Here is a 17,716-nt window from a genome sequence, read left to right as displayed (position 1 = left end):
ATACTATTTCTGGGGTTGGTTTTGCAAAATCTGACTTACAACCACCACCAATTTTGTCTGTCTGCTTCTACTAAATATAGGCCAGAGAGCAGAACTGACTTATCACTTGAGGTGGCATAGGGAAGCTTGAAGTCCTCAGCACAGCAACTCAGTCCCTCTCTCCCTGGGCTTTACTCAGCTTCCTACCCATAAACCCAGCCTTTTCATATTGCAGGCACCAAACAGAATTTTTCAGCTGAGGACTGGAATGTCTTGCTTGTCCTTCTCCCTTTATTCACTCCTTTGGTAATGTGAAGAAGCTGTATCAACTTGCTGGAGGGAAGGATGCTACAATACAGAACTTTCGAGTAGGTAAAAGAGGAGGGAGGTGTGGGGTTTCTCAGAAGACATATCAGAAATTTAAAGAAATATCAGAATTTTCAGTCTATGTGGCCCTGGACTCAAACATATTGGAAGAAAAAATAAAGGCCTAAAATGACAAAAGACATGTGGGCCACCCTGTGCAACTGGCCTGGCCTGCAGTGTTATTTACCGCATGGGGAAGCCAGCACAGCAAAGGAAGTATAGAGGGACCGTGATCACTTAAACCTGAAACAATGGGCAGGGTAACTGCAGCATTTTGAACAACCTGTAATTTCATAATTAAAGTTCCAAGGTGGCCAAAATAAACAGAATGACATTAATCAAGAACTGCTAAAGGACACAAGTGTGTGAATCTGTGTGCTTTCCATTTCAGGAAAACGGACACTGCTGTGTTGCAGCTATGTAACTAACTGGAGTAGCAAATGACAACTGTGAATCCAAGAAGACTCCAGGGTTATATTGTACTCAGAAGATTAGGAAACTACAGTGTGAAGGCACCTGAAATAAAACAAGGTGTAAGATAAGCTCTGGAACAGCACTACCAAATACGTTTTTAATGATCACAGGAATGGCATTAAGAGCCACATTGGGGTCTCCCAAAAAAGATAAGACTTGAACCAAGACAATTCTGTCCTATAAACATAAACTTAAATTGATAGATATCAAAGAACTGGGTGGTTCATTGTAGATAAAATAATATTGAAACTGCAATTCACTTCTGGAAAGTGATGTATTGAAACTCTCAGCAGACATTAAGGGGAAAATTCAGGACTGGCCTAAGTAGAGGTAATTTAGACAAACAGTTTAAAGGCATGCAGCTAGACAAAGCCACAGGTGAGGATCCACTCAGGTTATCTCAAGGTAGGTATACAGGCTCCTAAGAGAAAGAGACTTTCTAGTCTGCTCAGTGTCACTACCTGTGGGTGGGAACACTCCCATTGCTTACTAGTTCTGACAGCTTCCTCCAGCTCCAGCGTATGCCTGTTTCCAGGCTAGCCAGCACCTGCTCCAGACTTCATCGCTCTTGCCTCAGCCAGTCACTTGGTGACTCTGACAGTTTGAGCAGAATCAGGCTCAGCAGTAACGCATGCTCCGGCCAAGTCTACACTACAGAATTATGTTGACTTAATTTATGCCAGCATACAGTGACCACAGTATTAAATTAAATTAAATATCTTGTGTGTGCGCACACTTGGTTCCTTGTGTCAGTGGTGCACGTCCTCTCCAGGTGCACTTGCATCAATTGTATTGTCAGTGTGGGGTATTGTGGGATGGCTCCTGAAGTCCAGTAATAGTTGATGTAAGCAATGCAGTGTGTACACTGACACTGTGTCAACCTAATTACATCAACGCCGCTCAGGGAGGCGGTGTTACTAAATCAGAGCAAAGAGGCACTTTTGTTGGTAGGAGTCAAATTTAAGACACTTCCACAGCTAGGTCACCACAAGGCAGCTTATGTCAACCAAACCATGTAGCATGGACCCAGCTCTAGGCTCAGTGGTAACGCAGGGATTCATCACAGCTGCCTCTCCATATCAGAGCTAGTTGAAAAATGGAAAATATATTTTCAAGAAAAACTCTGAAGTTGTTTTTATTACAGGTGGTTCAAACCAGACCATTGGGGGGGGGGGGGGTTGTGTTCAAAAATTTTTATCTAGAGCCCTCTAGAAATATTTAACAAGAAGGTACTGAAATTTTTCATTTTCTGAAAAATGGACTTCCAATTCAAATGTTTGAATTAGTCACCAAAATAAACCCCACCTTTTAAAAAAAGTCAGTTTTTTCTTGAAACTTAATTTTTTTAAAAGACTGTTTGTGATGAAAAAATGTCTTATTCAAATAATTCCAAGCATCTCTAGCCCCTACATCTTTGGGTTTTGTGCCCAGTGGCAGAAATCCATCCCTGCACTGGCCTCTGCTCCAATGTATGGACAGAGGGGAGGCAGTTTGGGCCTTCCTGGCCATAAGCTACTTGCTGGGGACCTAGTAGCTCCCCTGAAGGCTGCCCTAATTTGTGTCCCTCTTGCAATGACCCCTAGGGGCCATTCCAAGTGTGCAGAATAGTCAGCATGGGGGTGCACCCCAGCTATTCCCCTTCCATCCTTGCCTTCCTCTGGGCCACCCTCACCCCAACCCCATTCACCTCCTGGTCCACCCAGGAATGCCTCCTGAATTTAGGATTCCTGTGGAGATGGCATGGAGACCTCATGCACTAGAGCGTAATCCCCAGACATTTTTGCACCAGCCCTGAGGCCCTCTGTACCAGTCTAACTGGTGCAAAGAGGTCATATAATGCAATGCTGAATGGGGCCCAGAGAGCGCATATGCTCCCCTGAGAACAAGGACTGCAACTCTCCTTGATCTTTGCATGGAGTGTGACAGTGGAAGGATTCTTCCTGCATCCTCCCTGCCCTCCCCCCACATCTGTGCCAGGAAGAATCCATCTCTTTGTGGCTCTTTTTCCTTTGACTAGGTTGGTGTGGGACCACTGATGCTTTTAGTAACTCTCTCCCATTACAGGTTTCAACTTATAATATTTTTTATTATCTCTGGATTTAGTGTTCATAATAAAAACATGACAGTCAAATCTCAAAAAGCTTCCTTCTCCCAGAAAAATATCAGTATGTCTTCTGCCAGAATCCTATTTTAATGGGTTGCCAGAAGTACCTTAAGATCAAACCATGGCAGGTTAAATAAAAATAATCACTACGGATACAAGCACATACACTGTGTGTCTTGTATTTATATTTTGCTTTTCCAGTACTTGTTCTGTTATTGGTATGCATGTATTTTGTACATTTACCATGTAGTCTTTGAATCTGTGTTTCATTTCTCTTGCAATTGAGTATTTTTCAGCCAATATAGTTCAATGGCTAGTGTGTGTGTGTGTGTGTATATATATATACACATATAAAAACAAAAAAAGCCACTTACTCATAGGTGATAAAAATTCACAGTAAAATCACAGACGTAGCACAATGAAAATTACCGAAGCAGCGGGAACTGAAGATAAAAGAGGATTACACATGATGAAATGTAGTCATTTACAAGAAGTCACTGAAAAATACCAGATGGATGTCACTATTCCATACAGATCTCATGTCCCTGCAGACTTTATTGAGCTTCACTTTTAGTATTTTCCTGAGTGTAATTGAGGTTTATTGATATGATGTTATAGCCCAGTTTATATGTGATGATAAAAAATACAATTTGATGCCCTTGTATATCCAGGAATACTGCATTGCTCTGCTTGGCTAAAGAGAGTCACATTAATGACTGCAATAAGATAAATTCCAGTTTCTTCCATTAGAGTATGAATGGTAACTACTTGTAACATTTGGGGTGCAACCCAGACCAGTGAGAGGTTGTGTTACCCTGTAACTCTGAGTGCCTTAAATGCTCTGTTGCTGTGCACACCTGGTTCAGCACTCTGACCCCAACAACCTGCCTACAACACAACACAACAGCCCCATCCTTGTCCCCACCAGCTTTGGTTACTACATGCAGGGTGACACCCACACATTCCCAGTCCTGAATTTCTCCTGGAATACTCAGAGAAGTAATAATATTCATGGCTCCTTTAAAGAGAACAAAAGCACAGTTTATTCCTTTAACTGGAGTTAACAATCACTTCAATCCAAACACACCACTGGGTTGAATTAGATCAAAAGTAAAACCAGTTTATTCAAAGAAAAAGAGAGAGATTTTAAGTGAATTCAAGTACAGTGGATAAAGACCAAAATGGTTACAAGCAAATAGAGCAGTTTCTGCTTAATAGCAACCTCTTGGTTCTCTAAAAGTTGCTATTATCCAGAAGTTGCCAAAAAGCAGAAGGCATTGTTTTCAGGGGGATATATAGAAAAATGAGCACAGAACAATGATAAGTTGTACCGAATAGTTATTGTGAAACTGTTTATTAACTTTCTGTACTAAAGAAAATCAAACATGACACACAGTAATAGATACAGTGTAAAGTGTACCACAATGCTTAAAGCAAACTTTGGCAATTTCAGCTTGCTATGTGGCACAAGAAAGACTGTAAAGCAGAACACAATTATAAAGTATTGCATAAAGAAAGCTTTTAAAACCCTCCAAACTTATAAAACACTTAAAGTATAATGCCTCTGTATGCTGAGCAGTATTATACTTACGGTATACTTATCTGTAAATCCTTCTCAATTTTGTGTGCAGCCTTGTAACTGTTCTTAAAGCCATGACTCTGGCATATCCTGCAAAAAAATGTCCACCACGTGTAGCTGCTCTGTGAGGGAAAGCTCTTTGGGTTCATCACCACATGCACTATCCCTTTGTGCCTCATCATCCTATTGGTGCTTCACAGCCACTAGAGTCTCCAGAAGTTTGGCATCAGAAAGCCTCACTCCCCCCACTCCATCTCCAAATGACTGTCAAACTCAACACTGCCCTCAACTTCCTCTGCAGTTAGATTTTCATGAATAAAAACATTGGCCAGCACATCAGTGTCCACCAGACCATCATTTTTGTTGTTGTTGATGAAAACCCAAAGCTCCTTTGCCATGTGTATGGAAAGGTACTGGCCCAAGAAGGAGTCCAGGGTCACATGAGCATGGAAAGTTACTGGTAAAAGATGGAGTCTTAGGTCACGTGTCCACATCATATGTCTGTACATGATTTGCTGAATCACAGGGGTGGCCACTGGCTCCTTGCTGTCTGTGGCATCCACAGGAAAGGCCTATTAGACAGTATGAGTTTCTTCAATGGCCCAATGTGAGAGTGGAGTGTCCTTAATGGAACATCAACACATAGCTGGCTAGCCCTGATGTAAATCTATCTGGGGGGTGTGGGGGTGTCACCCAGGCATACAACACATATTTGAGGTACAGTTACATAGTCAATATTCATAACTTCAGATACAATGATGATACTTGTCTATAAATAGGAAAAATCATACTTAGCAAATCATAACTTTTCCATTGATACCTTATATGACATACTTAGTACTAGATTTATTTCAACTTTGTAACAATGGTGACTGTATTAGTGTAACTGGATATTTTCATACACAATAAGAGTTGTTTTTTGGCAACATCTATGCCTCGTAGGTGTGGTCAGCATCCAGAGAGATAGGTCCATGCATTTGGAAACTATGGCACACAGTGGAAGCACTCATCTGCGCATCCTCAGAGGCAGGAAATTAATTACAAGTAGGACCTTCCCTCTAAAAAAGTTACTATTAAGCGTTGTGCCTGTTGCTAATATCCAAATGCCATTAACATTGATGTTAATGGGATGGGACTGGTTCCTGGCATTATGTTGCCCTAAATGAGAAGTCGCTATTGTGAGGATTGCTATTAAGCAAGAATCTACTGTAAAAATAAAATATGCTTTCTAGTTGCTAAGACTTAACAAGCTACAGCCTTGACTCAATGCAGATTTCTTATCTATTTTTCTTCTTTCCAGCCATGGCTGTCTTTCTCTCAGTCAGGACCTTCCACAGAAATACAAGGTGCTGGTTTCCCTTGTCTTCCTAAGTGAAGGATGCCAAAATGGCTTTCTGTTTTCCCTCAGAGTTCACTGACCCTTCAAAAGGCAGGATGACCTTATGCTGTTCTTCTCTTCCTGTATACCTCCCATCCTCCTGCTGATCTGCATGTAAATGGAGCTTCCACTGATTTGATTCCATAAAGCTATCTTCCGTTCTGTCTGGGGAAAAACCTGTTTTTCCTTGTGGCTGGTCGCAGACTACAAGGCATAATATCACAGAGTATTCATAATTTCTCATATAGTGTTAATACATACATTTTACAATTATATTAATCACCAGTGTTTCATTAGCTCTCATAAAAGACCTTAGTTGATACACTTTTATAATACAGTAATATTGTATATAATCAATATTATTATAAGCAATTGCTCATCATTTGAGCTTCAGACCCCTATCTTTATAGCTAAGAGGTTATCTCCCCCACTTCCTAAGTTTATTTACCTTTTATGTAAATATACCTGCATTGTCTCTGTCTGACAACATGGCTGGTCAGACAAACAAATAAACATTCCATTGTCTAAGCAGACTGGACTTATGTATTGGTTGCCAAACACATTTTAAGAACATAATTCTAGCACGTATCCATAACTCTTTGTACAACCATTATATGTACACCATGCAATAATATTAATGATCAGTGGGTATTAGTTTTCCAATGATACTTTATATGACACCTTTTAGATATCAGTCAGCAGATTATGACAACAGATGTAATGAATATGTCAGGCTTGACAAGAGTGTCTGACACAGAGTAGTGAACCACCACTGGGTCTCTGTCACACTGCTCCACACAGAATTTAAATTGCAAAAGTATTTCCAAGGAAGGGGGGGTTGTTGCATAAAAGATCAGACATGCAATTTTAGATTCTACCAGAAGAGGCTTATGTAAGATTTTGATAATGGTTTTATGTAAAAAGCAATCAAATCTACATACTATAATGACTTGCCACAGCCAGTTCAGAGCTCCACTCAGTTATCAAGAATTTCTTTTTCTATTTACTTTCATGGTGGGGGTTGGGGAGGAGGCGAGACACATTGCAGTTCATAGCATGCAGAATATTCACTTTGAATTTCACTCACTTTCATCTCTCTTTGTCAGCTCCAACCCACCAGGGGTTAAACTAAGGGGCACTAAGAGGCTACAAGCAGATGGAGGGCTCCCACTCTTCTGTCCAGCTTTGCGGATCTCTGCTCCTCACTTGGCTGGCAAAGAGAGGCTGCACCAGGCAGGGGAATCTGAACTGGTGGTAATAGGAGGAGCTGGTGCCTGGCCTAGGAGTTTCTAGGACTCCTAGCTTTCCTGCCACTGGGTGGAGCAGTAATAGCATCTAACATGAGAAGAGGCATCCCAGCTGAGATCCCCTATGGCCAGATTTTTAATAGGGATTTAGGTGCTTCTTGACTGGACAGAACAACACTTAATCTCTGGGGTGGCCCTCTGCATAGTGGAATTCTCAGCCCCAAGTTAGGTGCTGCCTAGGCTTCCTATGGAGTACATGGGGGTAGGTAAGTGTTTAAGAAAGGAATTTTCAGAAACCAGTCAGCTGAGCAAGGTGCTACCTAAGCTACCCAGGAAGGAGACGAAATCCACACTTGGCAACCTTGAAGTGATGAGAGACATGGCAGGCCATGCAGCAATGGCTAGCCAAGACAATTGCTGCAGTCAAGCCCAGCTCTTAGGAAATGCTACTGTTGCAAGTATATGGACATGTTGCTAGCTAGTGACATTCTGAACATAGGGGTGGGGAATGGGGCAGAGGGCCAGGACAAGGAGAGGAGTGGGGCTTAGGCAGCTATGTGTCTGACCTGCTGCTCCTGGGTGATTGACCAGAGATAGATGTCTCTCTCTGCTCTGGCTCCTCAGCCACAAACCCTCTCCTGGAGGTAGGCCCCTAAGCCAGGTCAGCAATGTAGATTCCCCATGACGTGTCTCTCTCTCCCCAGAACTCTCTCTCTCTCTCTCTCTCTTGCTCATGCTCAATACTTTCCTGATGCTCACCCTATGTTTCCCTATGCCTCCGGCTGCCTTTTGTGTGGACTCTGTGCTGTCCTTCCATCTGTCAATGGCCTGTTGTGTCCAGCCTTCCTGTTGAGGGGTCTGACTGGTCTCGGAGCACATCAACAAGATCAGGCCTTGTGGGTGAGACAGGCATTTGAAAATCCCACTTGGGGCCTGCAAAGGTTTAGCATGAGCTAGGACTCTGAGCAGCTCATAGCTGTGGGACAGCAGCAGTGCTAAGCTGGCTTTGAAAATGCTCTCTGGGGGAAACGTAGGCACCTTTGGGAATTAGGTACCCCTGAGGTTGTGCCGCAGCTGAGTAACAGCTTTGAAAATGTTAGTGGCATCTAAATGTTGGGCTTAGGTGCCTCTTTAGGCACCTAAATCAATTTTAAAAGCTGGCCCCATTCTCTTCGCATCTGAAAGAAAATCTGTGCCACTCCCTAGGTTCCCGTCCCCAACACAGGGAGAAGGAAACACAAAGAACCCTCCTCCCCCATGCTCATTGCCTCCAACTTCCCTCTAAGGGGAGAAAGGAAAAAGGAGAGCCACCCTCCAGCTCGGTAGATTTTGCCTGTAATACCTCTTATGAGATGAGGTTACGTTACAACAAAATTAATTAGCTTTTTAAATTACAAAGAATTATATTGGTCATTTTGAAAATTCCTGTGGAGGACCCCTCCTCCCCCTAACATCTTTGTTTTAATGAACAAATGAATTAATTTTGCATCAATATAGAATCATCCTCCTGGCCCAATTCTTAAGCCTGGTAGAAGGGGAAGTAGGGAGCAACAGTCATGTGCTCCTACTTTGCTGTGTATACTACATTTGCACAACCACACACGCTTTTGTTTGGCTGGCTATGGGCCTGTGCTTCTTTCAGATACTTTTCTTCTCTGGTCCTTTGCTACATCCAGTCAGCAATGCAGCATCGCAATATGTCAAGGCCTGGGACAGTAGCTGTCAAAACTGGTGAGCTCCCATGAATTGGCTGATGCACTTTTAACTACTTAAGGCAAGCTATACAAAACGTTAATTATGGCCTGTTTCTCCCACAAACACATAACACATCACACACTTAACTAGGGCATATAAATCAACCCAACTTGCTAATGTTGTTGAGGCTGTAATTAACATTTTGCATGATGCTAGGAAGGAGATTAATATGCAGTATGTGTATTTACAGATAGGAACTAGAAGGAAGTTCTATGTGGGTTCTGACACTGTGCAAGGAAATGTGCTCTGTAGGCATTAGAGTATGGCTAGTAGGTGATCCCTAACTTTGCAATTGATGCTTTGGGGATTTGTGTTGAGGGAGCTGTCACAATTGACCAACCTTTAACCCTTTTAAATCAAATTTTATTTATGGAATACAATATAATATTTATACTGTACTATGACATAGACAGGCAGATTTCATTTCTATAATCTGAATCTTTGTAAGAAAAATAGATATACAAATATTTGTAGCTTTGGCCACAATTTGCATACTAGCACTTTAATCAATACACCTTATGGTTTATACAGTATATTTTAAATATATTTTCTTTCTAAAAGGGATAATTTTCTTAATGCCTTTATATTCAATATGCTTATAAATTTCATTAGATAAAATTGTCAAAAGGAACTCACAAGAAATCAATGGGGCAGCCACCTATTCCCCTCGCTGTCTGCAGGATTCTGAACCAACAAGACCTGTCTCTCTCTTTTTGTCACCGTCTCATTCTCCCACGACAACTGCAAATTGTTATTTCTTTAACCTAACTTTAGATTAAAAGGGACCCCATCTTTTTACACATCAATTAAAGTGACATGTATATTTATGGCACTATACAAATAATACTTATTAATAATAAATGATATACAGATATTAACTTTTAAAATAAAATTACAAACACCAACAAGCCCATCACTGTGACATCACCTTGAGAACTCAATGTATTTAAACTCTGCTAAAAGCTGATTAAAATGTCTGTGAATAGTATTTAATATAATATCATGTATTTATCCCACAGGAAATAACCATCAGAGACTTACAAAGATAATGTACAAATAAAAAAGGTTTGAATCTGCTATGTAACTATATTGCAAATATCAAATTAGATTTAGTGAGAACACATGTACAGAAGTATTCAATGAACTGAAGGATAATAACTGCTTCAGAAATGAAAACAGCTGAACTGGAACAATGACATATGTCATCTTGTTGCCATCTCCTTATGAAGTGTGGTAAACAGAAACATTTCAAATTGCATTTCCTGATTCCACCACCCCCGCCCCCTCTCACACACACACACACACACACCAACTGCCTGATAAAGTGCAGAGTGGGCACTTGGTACCAGCATTAATTACTCCTAAATGGAGTATGTTGCACCAGGTACTAGTTTATTAGCATTCAGCACCATTGCCATAGGATGAATGATTAAAAAACAGAATCATGAGAAGAGATTAAAGGAAATGAATGAGGGGAAAATGCCTTTAAACTGTCTGTCTCTCTTCTCTCAAAGGATCATCCTCCCAAACCACCTTCAGTCAAGTAGCTGACATGTGGCTTGTAGTGCTGATAGAGAAGCAGACATCTATCTGAAGTACAGTTATTTGATACACAGATTTTTTTCTTGCCTTCTGCAATGACTATCAGAAGCCAGATTATTTCAACTATAACCACAATTACAGCAAAGAGAATGTCTTTTTATTAATAATAGTAATAATCCTCATTCATAGTGTATTCAGTATTTTATTCAGAGCCATTTCTCTCACTTTTAAGAACCATTTTTGCAGAAATTAATATAATTAGCTTTTTCTTTGATGAAGCAAAAGGAGCAAAATTGATCACTCATGCATCAAAAAAATGAGACAAAGGGCATGGTGATTATAAATTCATAGATGATACATATGTTGTGTACAATACGACTGTTTCCTCTTATCAAACACTACTCTATCAGAGACAGAAAAATCAGATGTGAAGTTTATAGCATAAACATATCAAATAAATACTTTGCTGCTGTCTTGTCTGCAGTTCTGCAGCTCAGTTGTAATGTCAGGCCTGATATTTACGAAGTCTGACAGGGAAGCACAGCTCACAGTTATTTTGATGTATGCTGGCACCAATATGTCTTTTTATCTTATTTTGCTGCTCAGATCAGCCAGGAATTTATGACTCTGATTAGTAAGTGGGAATTTATGTCACAATACTCATAATACAGTAAACCATTTCTCTTGCAACTCTCCTAGTTTTACAGCTTTTGAGACTCACAGGAAAACACTGGGAAAACCACAGAGGAGATATGAATTTCATAGTAGATGTGATTTTCAAAAGGAAGAACTGTAGGTAAAAAACAACCTGCAGGTAGTAACCACCATTCAAGTGGGTTCAAAGCCCAGTTAACAAAGCCAAGGAACCTGCCCTTTGAATTTTTAATTGTATATATCACAATACACAATAGCATAATTCTGCCTGTGTGTCTCACTGTGGGTATATATAGGGCTGTTTCTTGATGGAATCCTCTATGAGCAAATTTTGTTTTTTATGTAAGAAAAAATGGCTTCAGTATACTCACTGCTCACAGAAACATCTGGCCCCCATCCTGAGATCAATGAAACCTTTTACTATACATCTTCAAAGCACTCATGTTCTGGAGATATTTACAGTCATATCATTTTAAGTGGTTCATTTTCCTGATATATTTTGCTGCAAACACTCCTTTGTTAAAATACATCATTAGAACATGAAGCCATATAATTATGTACACCTGATATATAAATGGTAGAACTGAGATATGATTCCCAGTCTAAGATATACCAGTGGTCCCAATCTTTCATATGCATATCAGCAGCAATATAGTAGTCCACATTAAAAAGCCAGATTTGCTGTCCTTTGCATCTCGCTAATTCTGGCAACAGTTAGAGCCTGCCCAGCAAAACGGACAGCGGCCCTAGGGTTAGTCTAAATTATGCCATCTGAAAACACACTCTCCACCCCACAGTCTATCCCCAACACACGCCCTATGCCAGGAGCAGGGCCAGCTTTTACACTAGCTCTATACCAGCTAGAGAATCCCCTGTGATGAAGGTATTCTAAAAGGGTCATTTAAGCCTCTTTTTATGACTACTTTTCATCACCCTGTATCATAGAATCTAGCCCAGCATTTGTTAATAGTTACCAAGATTTTCAAATTTGACACCATCAGCTCAGGATTAAACAAAGACTGTGAATGGCTAGCCAACTACAAAAGCGGTGTCTCCTCCCTTGGTGTTCACACTTCAACTGCTAGAAGAGGACCTCATCCTCCCTGATTGAACTAACCTCGTTATCTCTAGACTGATTCTTGCCTGCATATTTATTCCTGCCTCTGGAAATTTCCACCACGTGTCTGACGAAGTGGGTATTCACCCACGAAGCTTATGCTCCAATACTTCTGTTAGTCTATAAGGTGTCACAGGACTCTTTGTCGCATTTTACAAGATTTTCTGTAGATTTAGACCAGGAAACATTGTGGTGACTGGGGGAATCCTCAGATCTTTGTCAGGGCAACTTTATGGCCTCTTTGCACTGCTAGAGTGGTACAAAGGGGACATGTTGTGGAAGTGAATATAGTCCCCAGCCTTTAGCTTTTCAAAGGTTTAGAATTTGTAAGATCATTTGAATTAACTAAGACAATCCTCTCTATTAAAATGTGATAAATTTGACAATCCTTCATGTAGTATATCCGTTAACAAACCTTTCCCATGGCCTAGGGACTTGAACAATGGGTAATATCTCTGAATTTTAATGGGAGGTATATACGGTACAATGGAAAAATAGGTATTTTTCAACATTAGTAGCACTGGTGGATCTTCAACCATGCAGAAAAATGAATATACATCTTCTGATTGTAGACAACGTGTTGGTGGCTAGAGTTCCATACTGATGAAGACCAAACAAATTACCTATCTGATTTTAGGTTAATGCTGGGTAACTCAGGATGGATAATGTCCATGAACTTTTGCATCTGACTATTAGACTTTTAACTAAGATTTTAGGGAGAGATTTTCAAAGGCACAAATAGCAATTAGGTGCCTAATTCCCTGTCTACACTGGAAACTTATATCAGCATAGCTATGACTCTCAGAAGTGTGAAAAATCCACACCCCTGAGAAAATAGTTATGCCAACCTAACCCCTAGTGTAGACCGCACTAGCTCAACAGAAGAATTCTTCCCTCAACCTAGTGGATTAACTACAGCTATGGGAGAACCCATTCCATCACTGTAGTAAGTGTCTACGCTGAAGCAATACAGCAGCCAAGCTGCAGGGTCACAGATGTTAGCATTTTAAATGTAGACATAGACTTAGTGGGTTAAATATTTGTATGTAAAATAGAGGGTTTAGTGACTTTATAGATTCATTAAAATATTTGAAACTATTTTCCCTTTAACCTTTTAATTCAAAAAGATTATAATGAACACAAAATCCTTTATAGTTGAATGTCCTTGTTCATCAATCGTCACTTTCATAAATTTATCCTAAGGGTATCTTTCTTTCAATCCAAGATGTTAGTCTGTATCTATGATATTCTGTCTTTCTGCTCTAGTTGTCTGAAGAGTACATGTTTCTTTCTATTCTTTTCAAGGCATTTCCATCTACTCTGACTGTGATTAGGCTCTATGTTTCCTGGACCCACACTTGGGGATAGATTGAGCCAAGCCCACGACATGGGGCCGGGTGTAGTTGTGCCACCCAAGGAGGATCGCTGGAAAGGAATTCAAAGTAAAAAGATAAGTTCTCATTGAAAATAACATATTTTTGAACCATTTATACAGTGAAGTTTCATGAGGTACCAATAACAAGTTAAATAATAGAAAATTAGGGTAATCTACATCTTGTCAGTGTTCATGTAGTAATTCCACGGATGGTTCAACTTCCTGGGTTCTCTACTGTCAAATATCCTTTAATCTTTACATCCCCTGCCTGGTGAAGTCTGCACCTGTGCTAAGAGAATTAATCAGCTCTGTCCAGATGGATGCTAATGACAGGGACTTTATACAAAACATTATTATAAATTCACATTCACATCTCATTTTCTTTTGTCTCACTCTATTTATAGCGCTGATGTCTACAGGTGCAATTATCCAATATTTTTCAAACAGGCAAAATATTAAGGTACTATTTGAAATGTTTCATGTACACCCACTCGGATTCATATCTGTCAAGGGCTGTTGAACAAATCCTACAATTATGCTTCATCCTTTCCATAATATTTATGTTATTATACTTCTATATTGAAGTATCCTAAAATGCTTATCAATTTTACATCTACAGTACAGAAGTAATTTCACCTGCCCTGAAGTACAGCCAATTCTTGGGGGGAAATTTCTGAGCCGATTAACAGTGTGCAGCAGCATTACATATACAATTAGGACAGGAAAGGGGGAAAGAATTGAAATTTCAGGAGTTTTTAAGTAGGAAATATGTACCTAGTGAAATTTGGATTTGGCCAGAACACCAAAGCTAGCACACCATCTCTTATAAAAAGTGACCTGGATTCTGTAATGAACACAAGTGGTTAAACTTTGGTTTTACATTTAATTCAACAGAGTTGAACATGCAACAAAGCATTCCCTACAACCATGCTGGGTATTGGTTCATTAATGACTCAGAAAGGAGAGTGCTGCCGATGGTGGGGGGAAGACAAATCATGTGTATTTTGTGCATTTTCCACCTGGGTCACCTGGATCGATTGGTCTTCAGCTGTTGTTAAGACTGCGCCGATCACAACACATCCGCCATTCTTCTCACTTTCTTGCCTTTCTTCTCCATGTTCGTCCGAAACGTTTAACAATGTCATCTTCCCATCTTCTTGGAGGCTGACCAGGTGATCTTTTCTGTTCTCACGGGTACCACTCAGTAATGATTGTGGTCCACCTATTGTCCATGAACCATGCTATGTGGCCCGCCCATTGTATCTTATTATATCTGCTTTCCATGACAATATCTTTCACACCGCTGCATTCTCTAATCATTTCATTTGGGATACGATCCAGAAGGGAAATTCCCAACCTAGCTCGTTCCATTGCCCTTTCAGCTACCGACAGCTTTTTCCAAGCCTTGTAAATTGTTATTGGACAAATCTAGGTTGAGTCTGCAAAGCTTTTTTTCCTGTATTTTTAAGAAGTCATGCTGTTGGTTTTATTCAAGGATATTTCTGTTTATCGAGAAAAATGGCTTCTGAGCTAAAAAAAAAAAAAGATCTTCTAGGCAACACACTATAGTGAAGCCTATAGTTAAGGTTGTCCAACACTTTCCATAACAGCCTGTTTTCAATTGCTTGTAACTCTGCCAAACTTTAACCAGTTGGACTAAAATTTTCCCTGTTCAGTGTCTGCGTAGGCTGAATTCTTTTTGGAAAATTTCAGCTGAAATGAGTCTCAGGTGAGATTCAGAAAAATTACATTGTTTTACCCATGTTGAACATTCTTATAAAGCTGTTTCATTGAGCAGTTCTACCATGTTCATGCTTGGAGCAGGGACTTGAAATTGGCAGAGGAGGTCACCTTGGTGCAAGCAATAAACCTATGTATGTCCACATGAAAATTGGGCCAAATTGGGCCAAATTATGAGTCTCAGACAGTGTATCTTCTCTTCTTGCTTCTTTCTTGCATCCAGACAGGTAAGTCATCTCAGGCATCAGCAAACATGCCCTTTTTTCTCTTTTTGGAATGTCATTATTTATGATCTTATACTGATACTGGTACCAAATTTGATGAGGATGATGATGATGATGCCCAAACAGACCTTGGGCCCCATTATCCTGGGTTCTGTGTACAAACACAGAATAGAGTCAATCCCTGCCTGAAGGGTGTACAGGCTAACGAATAAAAGAAGATAGCTACACTGATTGATTCAGGATCAGGGATGGCTTCCCTACAACTTTTAAGTTATTCTTTAGCTTTTTCCCTAAATTATTGAGTGAACAGTTCTCAGATTAAGCTCCCTGATTTTCAAGAAAAACGTTTCAGTTTCTTGCGTCTGTATTTGACCTGTCACTCATCTCACTCATCGTGTAGCTCAGTACTTTAGTCCACCAAAGTCCTCCATGAATTCCAAGGTCCCAGAAAATTACATATAGGGAAATAACTCTTCTAAGAGTGAGAAAGTCAGTAACAGGAAAATCAGTTTTAATCTTTATGTGTGGCCTCATCCTGCACCATGAGTTGTGCCAATGACTTAAATGGGAACAGAATCAGAGCCTGAGCCAAGAGCCCCACTGTGACAATCAGAGTCCAGACATCCCAGGGGAGAACAGGGGATATGAACTCCAAAGAATGAGCAATTGAAATCAACTGATTCTATGTAATATTATTGTACTATAAAAGTGGATCGAGTAAGGTCTTTTATGAAAGCTGGTGACTAATCTCATTGTGAAATGTAGGTATTAATACTCTATGAGGAATTATGGATATTTACTGATATTATACTTTAAAATCTGTAACCAGGGCCAGCCTTAGCAGTGGGCAGGTTGGGTGACCACCCAGGGTGCGCCTTGTTCAGGGGGCACCTCCAGAGCAGGGGTGTCCTGTCCCTCCTCCCCTCACTGCTGCTCCTGGTCCTCCCTAAAAAGTGGGGGGGCACCACCGCCCATTCCCCCTGCGCCCCTGCCCTCACGCCATCCCTCTCCCCTGAGTCCCCGCCCTCACACTGCCTTTCCCCCCAAGGCCCTGCCCTCGCATCGCCTCTTCCCTCCCCCCAAGACCCTGCCCACTGATTGCTCCTCTCCGCCCACTCCCCCCCATCACTTGTCCTTATAGCATAGCCCTTCCACTTTTAAAAGTGATGGAGCCAGGCCCCCTGACCCCCACCCCCCATTCTGGCACCCCTGCTCCTGCCCCCTCCCCCTGCTTGGATCTGCTCCTGGCCACGCTGATCCTGGGTGGCACTCTCCTGTCTGCTGTGAGGGGGGGGAGGGCGCTGATGGGTATCAACATCCCCCACCTGTGTACCTGGTCTCTGCTGATCTGCGGGGGGGGGGGGGACCGGAGCCTCTGGGTCACAAGTGGGAGCTGCTGGCCGCTGCTGCTAGAGTGAACAAACTTTCAGACTGGTGGGTGCTGAGCTTAAAGTGACAGCACACTGTCTCTCCCACTGCCCCAGCACACCCTCTGCTTTCCTTCACACACACACACACACACACACACACAGTCTCTCTCATTCCCCCAACACACACACTCACTCCCCAACACACACTTGTATTATTGTTTAAGCTCCAGCAAAGGGCTCTCTTGCTGAGACAGAGAGGTAACACGGTGGCTTATGGTTCTGGGTGCCCTGAGGAGAATGCTACTGAGGGTGTGACAATCACCTAGCCATTGTCATGGTAACCATAACACTTGTGACACAAGTGAGTCTATTGTGCCATGCTCCTGCCTCTTAACCACTAGTGAGATCCTTCCCTAGCCCAGCCCCAAGTGATTGCTTTACTTCCACTAAGTCAGATGCTGCTTTCTTGATTGCAGAAATCAAACTGGAGACACACAGTATTACTCAGCATCCCATCATCTCAGACATATAAGTGGATGTTCCCATTTACCAAGATGCTTCTACGCACATTCTGCATCCCCATATGGCATTTACTCTGCTGATCCCATCAGCCATCATTTGCCCTGATGCTCTCCAGGTGGCAATTACTGTCAGCTTGTGAATATCATGCAGGGTCTGCCTGGCCTTTTCCATGTTGCTTTCTATCCTTTTGTGGCATGATGGCCACCATCTTGGTTGTGAGTGAGTATTGCACAGAGCTAAAAGCTAAGCTAAGAGATACTGCTTCATCTAAATGACTGAGTCCTGTAGCT

The sequence above is a fragment of the Malaclemys terrapin genome, chromosome 1, assembly GCF_027887155.1.
Source record: "Malaclemys terrapin pileata isolate rMalTer1 chromosome 1, rMalTer1.hap1, whole genome shotgun sequence".
In the NCBI taxonomy this organism is placed as follows: Eukaryota; Metazoa; Chordata; order Testudines; family Emydidae; genus Malaclemys; species Malaclemys terrapin.
The sequence above is the reverse complement of the archived record's forward strand: the minus strand, read 5'-3'. Positions refer to the sequence as shown.